Source organism: Leuciscus leuciscus, assembly GCF_965113295.1.
Source record: "Leuciscus leuciscus genome assembly, chromosome: 3".
Classification (NCBI taxonomy): domain Eukaryota; kingdom Metazoa; phylum Chordata; class Actinopteri; order Cypriniformes; family Leuciscidae; genus Leuciscus; species Leuciscus leuciscus.
In genome coordinates, this window is record NC_138727.1 from 24,244,525 (window position 1) to 24,256,701 (window position 12,177).

The 12,177-nt window shown below is 44.1% G+C and overlaps 1 long non-coding RNA gene across 3 annotated transcripts; it reads left to right on the forward strand.

Annotated features, from left to right (window-relative positions):
* The first annotated feature begins 8,032 nt into the window (after nucleotides 1-8,032).
* Nucleotides 8,033-11,208, forward strand: LOC309495633. Of its 3 annotated transcripts, XR_014204729.1 has the most exons (8): nucleotides 8,033-8,426; nucleotides 8,563-8,612; nucleotides 9,061-9,109; nucleotides 9,662-9,695; nucleotides 9,779-9,865; nucleotides 10,008-10,173; nucleotides 10,335-10,392; nucleotides 10,485-11,208. It is a non-coding gene; the product is annotated as an uncharacterized lncRNA (long non-coding RNA). The 3 variants fall into 3 exon arrangements; XR_014204730.1 differs by lacking the exons at nucleotides 8,033-8,426; nucleotides 8,563-8,612; nucleotides 9,061-9,109 and adding an exon at nucleotides 9,545-9,567; XR_014204731.1 differs by lacking the exons at nucleotides 8,033-8,426; nucleotides 8,563-8,612; nucleotides 9,061-9,109 and having other exon boundaries at nucleotides 9,574-9,695.
* Nucleotides 11,209-12,177: the final 969 nt, after the last annotated feature.

A 12,177-nucleotide genomic window follows, 5' to 3' on the forward strand; every position in this document is an offset into this window, starting at 1 on the left:
CTCATAAATTAATAAACTCTGAACTCTAAACTCATTTAAACTTATAAACTCTAAACTCAAAAACTTGTACACTTATAAACTCATCAATTTATACACTTATAAACTCTAAACTCATAAACTCTGAGTGTGTGTGTGTGTGTGTGTGTGTGTGTGTCTGAGTGTCTGAGTGAGTGTGTGAGCGAGGTAGTCTGTTTGAGTGTGTGTGTGTGTGTGTGTGTGTGTGTGTGTGTGTATCTATCTATCTACCGCTCTGAATACCATAGCAACCACCCAGAACACCCTAGCAACCACCCAGAACACCCTAGCAACCACCCAAAAGACCCTAGCAACACCATAGCAACCACACAAAACATCCTAGTAACCACCCATAACACCCTAGCAACCGCCTAGCAACCACCCAGAACACCCTAGCAACCACCCAAAAGACCCTAGCAACCGCCTAGCAACCACCCAGAATACCCTAGCAACCACCCAAAACACCCTAGCAACCACCCAAAACACCCTAGCAACCGCCTAGCAACCACCCAGAATACCCTAGCAACCACCCAAAACACCCTAGCAACCACCCAGAACACCCTAGCAACCGCCTAGCAACCACCCAGAATACCCTAGCAACCACCCAAAACACCCTAGCAACCGCCTAGCAACCACCCAGAATACCCTAGCAACCACCCAAAACACCCTAGCAACCACCCAGAACACCATAGCAACCGCCTAGCAACCACCCAAAAGACCCTAGCAACCGCCTAGCAACCACCCAGAATACCCTAGCAACCACCCAAAACACCCTAGCAACCACCCAGAACACCCTAGCAACCGCCTAGCAACCACCCAGAACACCCTAGCAACCACCCAAAAGACCCTAGCAACCACCCAAAAGACCCTAGCAACCGCCTAGCAACCACCCAGAATACACTAGCAACCACCCAAAACACCCTAGCAACCACCCAAAACACCCTAGCAACCGCCTAGCAACCACCCAGAATACCCTAGCAACCACCCAAAACACCCTAGCAACCACCCAGAACACCATAGCAACCGCCTAGCAACCACCCAAAAGACCCTAGCAACCGCCTAGCAACCACCCAGAATATCCTAGCAACCACCCAAAACACCTTAGCAACCACCCAAAAGACCCTAGCAACCGCCTAGCAACCACCCAAAACACCCTAGCAACCGCCTAGCAACCACCCAAAAGACCCTAGCAACCACCCAGAACACCCTAGCAACCGCCTTACAACCACCCAAAAGACCCTAGCAACCACCCAAAATATCCTAGCAACCACCCAGAATACCCTAGCAACCACCCAAAACACCCTAGCAACCACCCAGAACACCCTAGCAACCGCCTAGCAACCACCCAAAAGACCCTAGCAACCACCTAGCAACCACCCAAAAGACCCTAGCAACCACCCAAAACACCCTAGCAACCACCCAGAACACCCTAGCAACCGCCTAGCAACCACCCAAAAGACCCTAGCAACCACCCAGGACACCCTAGCACCCACCTAGCAACCACCCAGAACACCCTAGCAACCACCCAAAAGACCCTAGCAACCACCCAAAATATCCTAGCAACCGCCTAGCAACCACCCAGAATACCCTAGCAACCACCCAAAAAACCCTAGCAACCACCCATAACACCCTAGCAACCGCCTAGCAACCACCTAAAAGACCCTAGCAACCACCTAGCAACCACCCAAAAGACCCTAGCAACCACCCAGGACACCCTAGCAACCACCTAGCAACCACCCAGAACACCCTAGCAACCTCCCAAAATACCCTAGGAACACCATAGCAACCACCCATAAAATCCTAGCAACCGCCTAGCAAAAAACGTTCTGCTCCAAACTTTCTCAAGCCAACTTAAAGTTTGTCTCGACGAACTTTCGCATCTAGTTAAGTTGGCTTGAGAAAGCCAACATATTGAAATCCTATTTAAACTTATTATTAATATTATTATTATTATTATTCTTCTGTGAATAACTGTTGACTCAAACTCGCCCTAGAGCTTTAACTCTACATACTCCAAACTCGGCTCAGACACTCAAACTGATCTGAAGTTAGTTGCTTTATCTTTTCAGACTGATCGGACTTACGGTTTTCCTACAAATGACGATCAAAACTCGGAAAAACTCCCATTGACTTAACATTGGGCATTCTAAAAAAATTCAAACTCACCAACCGACAAAAATTCAAATCTAAATCCCTTGAAAACTAAACCAAACTGCCATTCTATATATATTAGCCAATGAAACTCATTTAAACTAAAAAACTCTAATCTCATACACTTATAAACTAATTAACTTAAATTTAATAACTAATTAACTAATAAACTCATGAATTCATAGACTTATGAACTCTTAAACTCATAAATTAATAAACTCTGAACTCTAAACTCATTTAAACTTATAAACTCTAAACTCAAAAACTTGTACACTTATAAACTCATCAATTTATACACTTATAAACTCTAAACTCATAAACTCTGAGTGTGTGTGTGTGTGTGTGTGTGTGTATCTATCTATCTACCGCTCTGAATACCATAGCAACCACCCAGAACACCCTAGCAACCACCTAGCAACCACCCAGAACACCCCAGCAACCACCCAAAAGACCCTAGCAACCACCCAAAATATCCTAGCAACCGCCTAGCAACCACCCATAATACCCTAGCAACCACCCAAAACACCCTAGCAACCGCCTAGCAACCACCCAAAAGACCCTAGCAACCACCCAAAATACCCTAGCAACCGCCTAGCAACCACCCAAAAGACCCTAGCAACCACCCAAAATAGCCTAGCAACCACCCAAAATACCCTAGCAACCACCCAAAAGACCCTAGCAACCGCCTAGCAACCACCCAGAATACCCTAGCAACCACCCAAAACACCCTAGCAACCACCCAGAACACCCTAGCAACCGCCTAGCAACCACCCAAAAGACCCTAGCAACCACCCAAAAGACCCTAGCAACCGCCTAGCAACCACCCAGAATACCCTAGCAACCACCCAAAACACACTAGCAACCACCCAGAACACCATAGCAACCGCCTAGCAACCACCCAGAATACCCTAGCAACCACCCAAAACACCCTAGCAACCACCCAGAACACCCTAGCAACCGCCTAGCAACCACCCAAAACACCCTAGCAACCACCAAAAAGACCCTAGCAACCGCCTAGCAACCACCCAGAATACCCTAGCAACCACCCAAAACACCCTAGCAACCACCAAAAAGACCCTAGCAACTGCCTAGCAACCACCCAAAAGACCCTAGCAACCACCCAAAACACCCTAGCAACCACCTAGCAACCACCCAAAAGACCCTAGCAACCACCCAAAAGACCTTAGCAACCACCCAAAACACCCTAGCAACCGCCCAGCAACCACCCAGAACACCCTAGCAACCACCCAAAACACCCTAACAACCACCCAAAATACCCTAGAAACCACCCAAAACACCCTAGCAACCACCCAAAACACCCTAGCAACCACCCAGAACACCCTAGCAACCGCCTAGCAACCACCCAAAAGACCCTAGCAACCACCCAAAATATCCTAGCAACCGCCTAGCAACCACCCAGAATACCCTAGCAACCACCCAAAACACCCTAGCAACCACCCAAAATACCCTAGCAACCACCCAAAATACCCTAGCAACCACCCAGAACACCCTAGCAACCTCCCAAAATATCCTAGCAAGACCATAGCAACCACCCATAACATCCTAGCAACCGCCTAGCAAAAAACATTCTGGTCCAAACTTTCTCAAGCCAACTTAAAGTTTGTCTCGACGAACTTTCGCATCTAGTTATTATTATTATTCTTCTGTGAATAACTGTTGACTCAAACTCGCCCTAGAGCTTTAACTCTACATACTCCAAACTCGGCTCAGACACTCAAACTGATCTGAAGTTAGTTGCTTTATCTTTTCAGACTGATCGGACTTACGGTTTTCCTACAAATGACGATCAAAACTCGGAAAAACTCCCATTGACTTAACATTGGGCATTCTAAAAAAATTCAAACTCACCAACCGACAAAAATTCAAATCTAAATCCCTTGAAAACTAAATCAAACTGCCATTCTATATATATTAGCCAATGAAACTCATTTAAACTAATAAACTCTAATCTCATACACTTATAAACTAATTAACTTAAATTTAATAACTAATTAACTAATAAACTCATGAATTCATAGACTTATGAACTCTTAAACTCATAAATTAATAAACTCTGAACTCTAAACTCATTTAAACTTATAAACTCTAAACTCAAAAACTTGTACACTTATAAACTCATCAATTTATACACTTATAAACTCTAAACTCATAAACTCTGAGTGTGTGTGTGTGTGTGTGTGTGTGTGTGTGTCTGAGTGTCTGAGTGAGTGTGTGAGCGAGGTAGTCTGTTTGAGTGTGTGTGTGTGTGTGTGTGTGTGTGTGTGTGTGTGTGTGTGTATCTATCTATCTACCGCTCTGAATACCATAGCAACCACCCAGAACACCCTAGCAACCACCTAGCAACCACCCAGAACACCCTAGCAACCACCCAAAAGACCCTAGCAACCACCCAAAATATCCTAGCAACCACCCAGAACACCCTAGCAACCACCTAGCAACCACCCAAAACACCCTAGCAACCACCCAAAAGACCCTAGCAACCACCCAAAATACCCTAGCAACACCATAGCAACCACACAAAACATCCTAGTAACCACCCATAACACCCTAGCAACCGCCTAACAACCACCCAGAACACCCTAGCAACCACCCAAAACACCCTAGCAACCACCCAAAATACCCTAGCAACACCATAGCAACCACACAAAACATCCTAGTAACCACCCATAACACCCTAGCAACCGCCCAGAACACCCTAGCAACCACCCAAAAGACCCTAGCAACCACCCAAAAGACCCTAGCAACCGCCTAGCAACCACCCAGAATACCCTAGCAACCACCCAAAACACCCTAGCAACCACCCAAAACACCCTAGCAACCACCCAAAACACCCTAGCAACCGCCTAGCAACCACCCAGAATACCCTAGCAACCACCCAAAACACCCTAGCAACCACCCAGAACACCATAGCAACCGCCTAGCAACCACCCAAAATACCCTAGCAACCGCCTAGCAACCACCCAGAATACCCTAGCAACCACCCAAAACACCCTAGCAACCACCCAAAAGACCCTAGCAACCGCCTAGCAACCACCCAAAAGACCCTAGCAACCACCCAAAACACCCTAGCAACCACCTAGCAACCACCCAAAAGACCCTAGCAACCACCCAGAATACCCTAGCAACCACCCAAAACACCCTAGCAACCGCCTAGCAACCACCCAAAAGACCCTAGCAACCACCCAGAATACCCTAGCAACCACCCAAAACACCCTAGCAACCACCCAAAAGACCCAAGCAACCGCCTAGCAACCACCCAGAATACCCTAGCAATCACCCAAAACACCCTAGCAACCACCCAGAACACCCTAGCAACCACCTAGCAACCACCCAAAAGACCCTAGCAACCGCCTAGCAACCACCCAGAATACCCTAGCAACCACCCAAAACACCCTAGCAACCACCCAGAACACCCTAGCAACCGCCTAGCAACCACCCAAAAGACCCTAGCAACCGCCTAGCAACCACCCAGAATACCCTAGCAACCACCCAAAACACCCTAGCAACCACCCAGAACACCCTAGCAACCGCCTAGCAACCACCCAAAAGACCCTAGCAACCACCCAAAAGACCCTAGCAACCACCCAGAATACCCTAGCAACCACCCAAAAGACCCTAGCAATCGCCTAGCAACCACCCAGAATACCCTATCAACCACCCAAAAGACCCTAGCAACCGCCTAGCAACCACCCAAAACACCCTAGCAACCGCCTAGCAACCACCCAAAAGACCCTAGCAACCACCCAGAACACCCTAGCAACCGCCTAGCAACCACCCAAAAGACCCTTGCAACCACCTAGCAACCACTCAAAAGATCCTAGCAACCACCCAGGACACCCTAGCAACCACCTAGCAACCACCCAGAACACCCTAGCAACCTCCCAAAATACCCTAGCAACACCATAGCAACACCATAGCAACATCCTAGCAACCGCCTAGCAAAAAACGTTCTGCTCCAAACTTTCTCAAGCCAACTTAAAGTTTGTCTCGACGAACTTTCGCATCTAGTTAAGTTGGCTTGAGAAAGCCAACATATTGAAATCCTATTTAAACTTATTATTATTAAGTTGGCTTGAGAGAGCCAACATATTGAAATCCTATTTAAACTTATTATTAATATTATTATTATTCTTCTGTGAAAAACTATTGACTCAAACTCGCCCTAGAGCTTTAACTCTACATACTCCAAACTCGGCTCAGACACTCAAACTGATCTGAAGTTTTATGCTATATCTTTTCAGACTGATCGGACTTACGGTTTTCCTACAAATGACGATCAAAACTCGGAAAAACTCCCATTGACTTAACATTGGGCATTCTAAAAAAATTCAAACTCACCAACCGACAAAAATTCAAATCTAAATCCCTTGAAAACTAAATCAAACTGCCATTCTATATATATTAGCCAATGAAACTCATTTAAACTAATAAACTCTAATTTCATACACTTATAAACTAATTAACTTAAATTGAATAACTAATTAACTAATAAACTCATGAATTCATAGACTTATGAACTCTTAAACTCATAAATTAATAAACTCTGAACTCTAAACTCATTTAAACTTATAAACTCTAAACTCAAAAACTTGTACACTTATAAACTCATAAATTTATACACTTATAAAATCTAAACTCATAAACTCTGAGTGTGTGTGTGTGTGTGTGTGTGTGTGTGTGTGTATCTATCTATCTACCGCTCTGAATACCATAGCAACCACCCAGAACACCCTAGCAACCACCCAGAACACCCTAGCAACCACCCAAAAGACCCTAGCAACCACCCAAAATATCCTAGCAACCACCCAAAAGACCCTAGCAACCACCCAAAACACCCTAGCAACCGCCTAGCAACCACCCAAAAGACCATAGCAACCACCCAAAACACCCTAGCAACCACCCAAAACACCCTAGCAACCGCCTAGCAACCACCCAAAAGACCCTAGTAACCACCCAAAACACCCTAGCAACCGCCTAGCAACCACCCAAAAGACCCTAGCAACCACCCAAAACACCCTAGCAACCGCCTAGCAACCACCCAAAAGACCATAGCAACCACCCAAAACACCCTAGCAACCACCCAAAACACCCTAGCAACCGCCTAGCAACCACCCAAAAGACCCTAGCAACCACCCAAAATACCCTAGCAACACCATAGCAACCACACAAAACATCCTAGTAACCACCCAAAACACCCTAGCAACCGCCTAGCAACCACCCAAAAGACCCTAGCAACCACCCAAAATATCCTAGCAACACCATAGCAACCACACAAAACATCCTAGTAACCACCCAAAACACCCTAGCAACCGCCTAGCAACCACCCAGAACACCCTAGCAACCACCCAAAACACCCTAGCAACCACCCAAAACACCCTAGCAACCGCCTAGCAACCACCCAGAACACCCTAGCAACCACCCAAAACACCCTAGCAACCACCCAAAATATCCTAGCAACCACCCAGAATACCCTAGCAACCACCCAAAACACCCTAGCAACCACCCAAAATATCCTAGCAACCGCCTAGCAACCACCCAGAATACCCTAGCAACCACCCAGAATGCCCTAGCAACCGCCTAGCAACACCATAGCAACCACCCAGAACACACTAGCAACCGCCTAGCAACCACCCAGAACACCTTAGCAACCGCCTAGCAACCACCCAGAATACCCTAGCAACCGCTTAGCAACACCATAGCAAGCACCCCGAATACCCTAACAACCGCCTAGCAACACCATAGCGACCACCCATAACATCCTAGCAACCGCCTACCAAAAAACGTTCTGGTCCAAACTTTCTCAAGCCAACTTAAAGTTTGTCTCGACGAACTTTCGCATCTAGTTTAACTTTTGGTGTTTTCTTACAAAAATAACGATGTAGGTTGTTTATATGATTTTGTTTGTCTGAATATGGTTTTCTGTTGATCCACTTGTGAAAATTACTGCTTTTTCGAAGGTGTGAGCATTTTAATGTTGTTGATTTTGCCTGAAATTTTTTTATCAAAAAGTATACTTTATGCTAATGTGTCTTCTATTTTAGATGCTTCACATTGTTCAGTTTATCAACAAGGAGGATCTGCCATTTGTAGTGGTTCCGCAAGAGTGGCTCAGCGAAGGGCATGTGCCATTGGCCCCCATTTAACCTCCGCAAAAAGACAAAGGAACAATTTAGCCATCCGCTGCACACCTACACACAGCACCTGGGAGAAACATCATTTTAAGTTCATGAAGGGAGCAGGTAAATGGGTCTGACTTGTACATTTGATTTCCTTTATTTCATCTGTGTAATTTATTTGTCTGTTTATTGTGGATAACGGAATCTTTCAGTCATTATTATTATTATTATCATCAAATTTCTGTTTCCTCTTTCTTAGAACCAGGTTTCTCCCCAGTAATCCAGAATCCGCCAAGAGTTTGAGTACAAGTAAGTGATGTTATTTGTGAAGTTTTTTTGTCTTGGAAACTATTGCTTCTATTTAAAGTTGGCATGAACTGGAAGTTACAAACGACTTTTCTCCAGTGTTGTGACGTATTTCCAAGTGAAAGGGAATATTGAATAGAGGAGCAGGGTTTTACTCTAGCGCTCCTCCTCTCCATCTCTGCTCATAGCAGACTAATGGTTTGAGGGGAGTTGCTACGCCCTCACACCATTGCACATGACCGGAAGAGAAGTCGTTTCGAGGGGGGAGGGAAGGGTAACGTATTTGATTAAAGATTATAAGGGTACATGAATAAAAAAAAAATAATGAAGTGCAGAGATGAATCATTTACATAAACACTACAATATTACATATAAAAATACATTTGGAAAATTTGATTTCATGCTGACTTTAAGATGATGAATCCTTTAATCATAATCTGTTTTTCACTAGGACACTTGATGGGATTCGCTGCAGCAGTTTCTGGATGAAAGGTGTTGAGGTGTGTTGTACATTCCATTAGCTTTGCAAAGTTCAATTATTGTTTCATTACTGAATATGCAATACTCTAGCCTGACTACGTCAGACTTTCATACTTCCGCTCAATTTCATTTCGCTTCTGTACTCAGTCTGAGACAGCGTCATAGCTTTCCGTTTTCCTCCGGCCTGAAAACAGCCGGCCAATCAACGAACAGAGGGCGGGCTGAGAGCCGTGACGTAGACGCTGATTGTACTGTGGATGCGTAGATTTACTTAAGAAATCTGCAAAAGTCGTTCACAGCCATGTTCACTCCGGTATTTCGCTCGATGGTTTTGTTTTCGCATCATACATGTGTTTACAGTGGAAGTTAGATGCGGCTGAGCATGCGCATAACACACGCCATAACCAAACGTTATGTGATTGGCTTACGGGTAACCAATGATTTTAAACTTCAGACAATGAAGTTTTCAGCTGTGAAGGTATATTCTAACCCTATGTCTTAATGTCCAGTGTTTTAACAGTATTGCAAATAGTGCCTTTAGTTGTTTGTTTTATTTTATTTTTTAAATGTAGAACCAAGCCCTGAGGGAAAGCAATGCACGAGCAGGTGAGAACTTGCACTGTTTCTTAAATTGTACTTTTTTGTGTGTGATGTAAGTCCAAAATTACCATATGCCTTTCATTTTGTAGCTTCGGATGACAGCGGCTTACTTCAAGAGCAGGTGAAGCAAGTTCAACAAACAATGTTGAAGACGTTTGCTTGCACTGGGCAATCAGGTACAACTTGCAAACAGCACCTGTGGTTGTTGGTTTAATTCCCACTGGGGCTACCTGTACATGTAGTAGACCTAGATATAAATGTCATAGTTTAGTAGTTGAGGGACCAGGACTGACTATTTTATTCTGGGAAACCCTGTAGGTGCAGATCAGACCCTTATGCTGTGACGTCTTGCAGAGTTTGGCGATGTTGTGTCTGTTGGGAGTTATCCCTGTCAGGGGATCTGTTACTCCCCTACACACCCAGGAAGATTTGCTGTGTCTTGACAACAGTTTGAAGCAGGATTAAAAAGCTCCAGGAACAATTTGTAAGTTTGCTGATTATAACGCCATAGAGTAATCTAAAAAGTAAAATTTAAGATTGTGTACTGCATATATTACAGTCTGAATCCTTAGCCTTTCACATTTTTTATTTATTTATGAGAAGCTTCAGAGAAATGTAATTTGTAACACTTTTTTGGATTTTCAGCTCGGTGTAGGGGATAAAGCATGTTTTAGAGACATGTTCCTTTAGACCATTGTTCAAAGTAAGTTGGATATTTTTTTTATTATATTTATGTAGATGTGTATGGCCTCATGCAATTCAAATGAAATGACAGATCTGTATTTTCTAAATTAGCCATCCGGAAGAACCTGGCAACCCAGGATGCCACTGATGAAGCGGTCTAGGTTAATGTTTCGCGTTACCTGAAAGGAGCATCTGACCGTGAAGGCAGAAAAAGGCACCGCACAGCTGAGAGGGACCCACAGCCGTCCACTTAGGCTGACTACTGACACCCCAGAATCACTGACAACTGGAATCCTTTCTTTATCTTGCAGTCAGTAACATCAAGACCCCTAAAGAAGTCAGAAGTGTCACACTATACTCACTAACTGTGGAAATTACTTTCTTTTTTTTCTTTTTTCAAATAATGCTTGTAAGTCCTTGTGCCACATGGTCAGCATTGCAGCTATAATGGTCTATTCTACTCCAGAGCTTTACTATAAATTACTACCACTTATCCTATTGTTAGAAATGGCTTGTAAATGTGATGTCATACTTTGATTTATTTGGTATCCTGCACATTATTTCGTATCAAGTATTCTCTTTACTTGTCATAATGTTTACAGGTAATTTTTTTCACCCTAGAGCTGTCCTCTTTATATGAACAATTATTGTAAGAGTTGTAATTTGCTTGTAAGGCTGTTTTTTGTTTGTTTGTTTTTTTACCAAAATTTTATAAGAAACCTGCATGTTAGTATATTGATTTATTTATTTTTCTGTTATGTTTCAGTGATCTGACACATCTTGTTTAAATGACAGTTAATGTACTTTGAAATGTGGAATAAAAATGCCAAATGGATATTTGTCTGGTTTGAGCAATCATTATTCTTGATAAACTGCATGCTATAAATATTAAATATTATATATATATATAGCCAGAATAAGCGGCGGCAGATCGCTCGAAAATAGCGCTTGCCTCCAGCGGGCCGCGGAAGGGCCGCCTTAAATAAAACGGCGGCGGGACGGCGGTTGGCCCGCGGGCCGGCCGCGGAACGAAGGCGGTAGGAAGGCGGCTGCCGCTTTTAAAAAGCGGCTGCCGCCGGCGGTGCGCCGTCCAACGTGTTTGCGATGTCGCCATTCTGCCGCTTCTACTGCCGCCGGAGTGCCGACGGTGGGCCACCGACTCATTGCTATCTGGGTGTCCGTCTATATTGCACCAAATGTGACACTGCACTCCCTTGTGAAGTCGGTTGGATGTACGGTTCTCGAAATAATAAAAATGCAAACGGACATACAGACACATAGAGATTCCTGCCTTTATTAGAGAGAAGAATATGTTCAGCACCCTCTCTCTCCGAAGCTTCGAATATTCGATGTTCATTACTAACGAAGCTTCGAAGCTCAAAAAATGGTATTCGGACCAGCCCTAATAGTGTGATCAAGAGCCGAAAGACTTGTATGTTTCCGTGGCACAAAAGAAGGAATAAATAACAAAAAGAAAAAACATCGGCATCGGCCATCGGCCAAGTTGTTATGTTAAACATCGGTATCGGTATCGGCCCAGAATTTCCCAATCGGTGCATCCCTAATATATATATATATATATATATATATATATATATTAGGGATGCACCGATTGGGAAATTCTGGGCCGATACCGATACCGATGTTTAACATATAACATATGTTTATATATATAATAAAGACGGGAAATTTTACTTGTCTTACCTTATTCTGATTTTATGATACACTCAAACTATTCCACAACAAATCCTTTAAATTTAATGTAAAAATAAAAACGAAAGTAAGTGTTGGGCTCACGTAACCC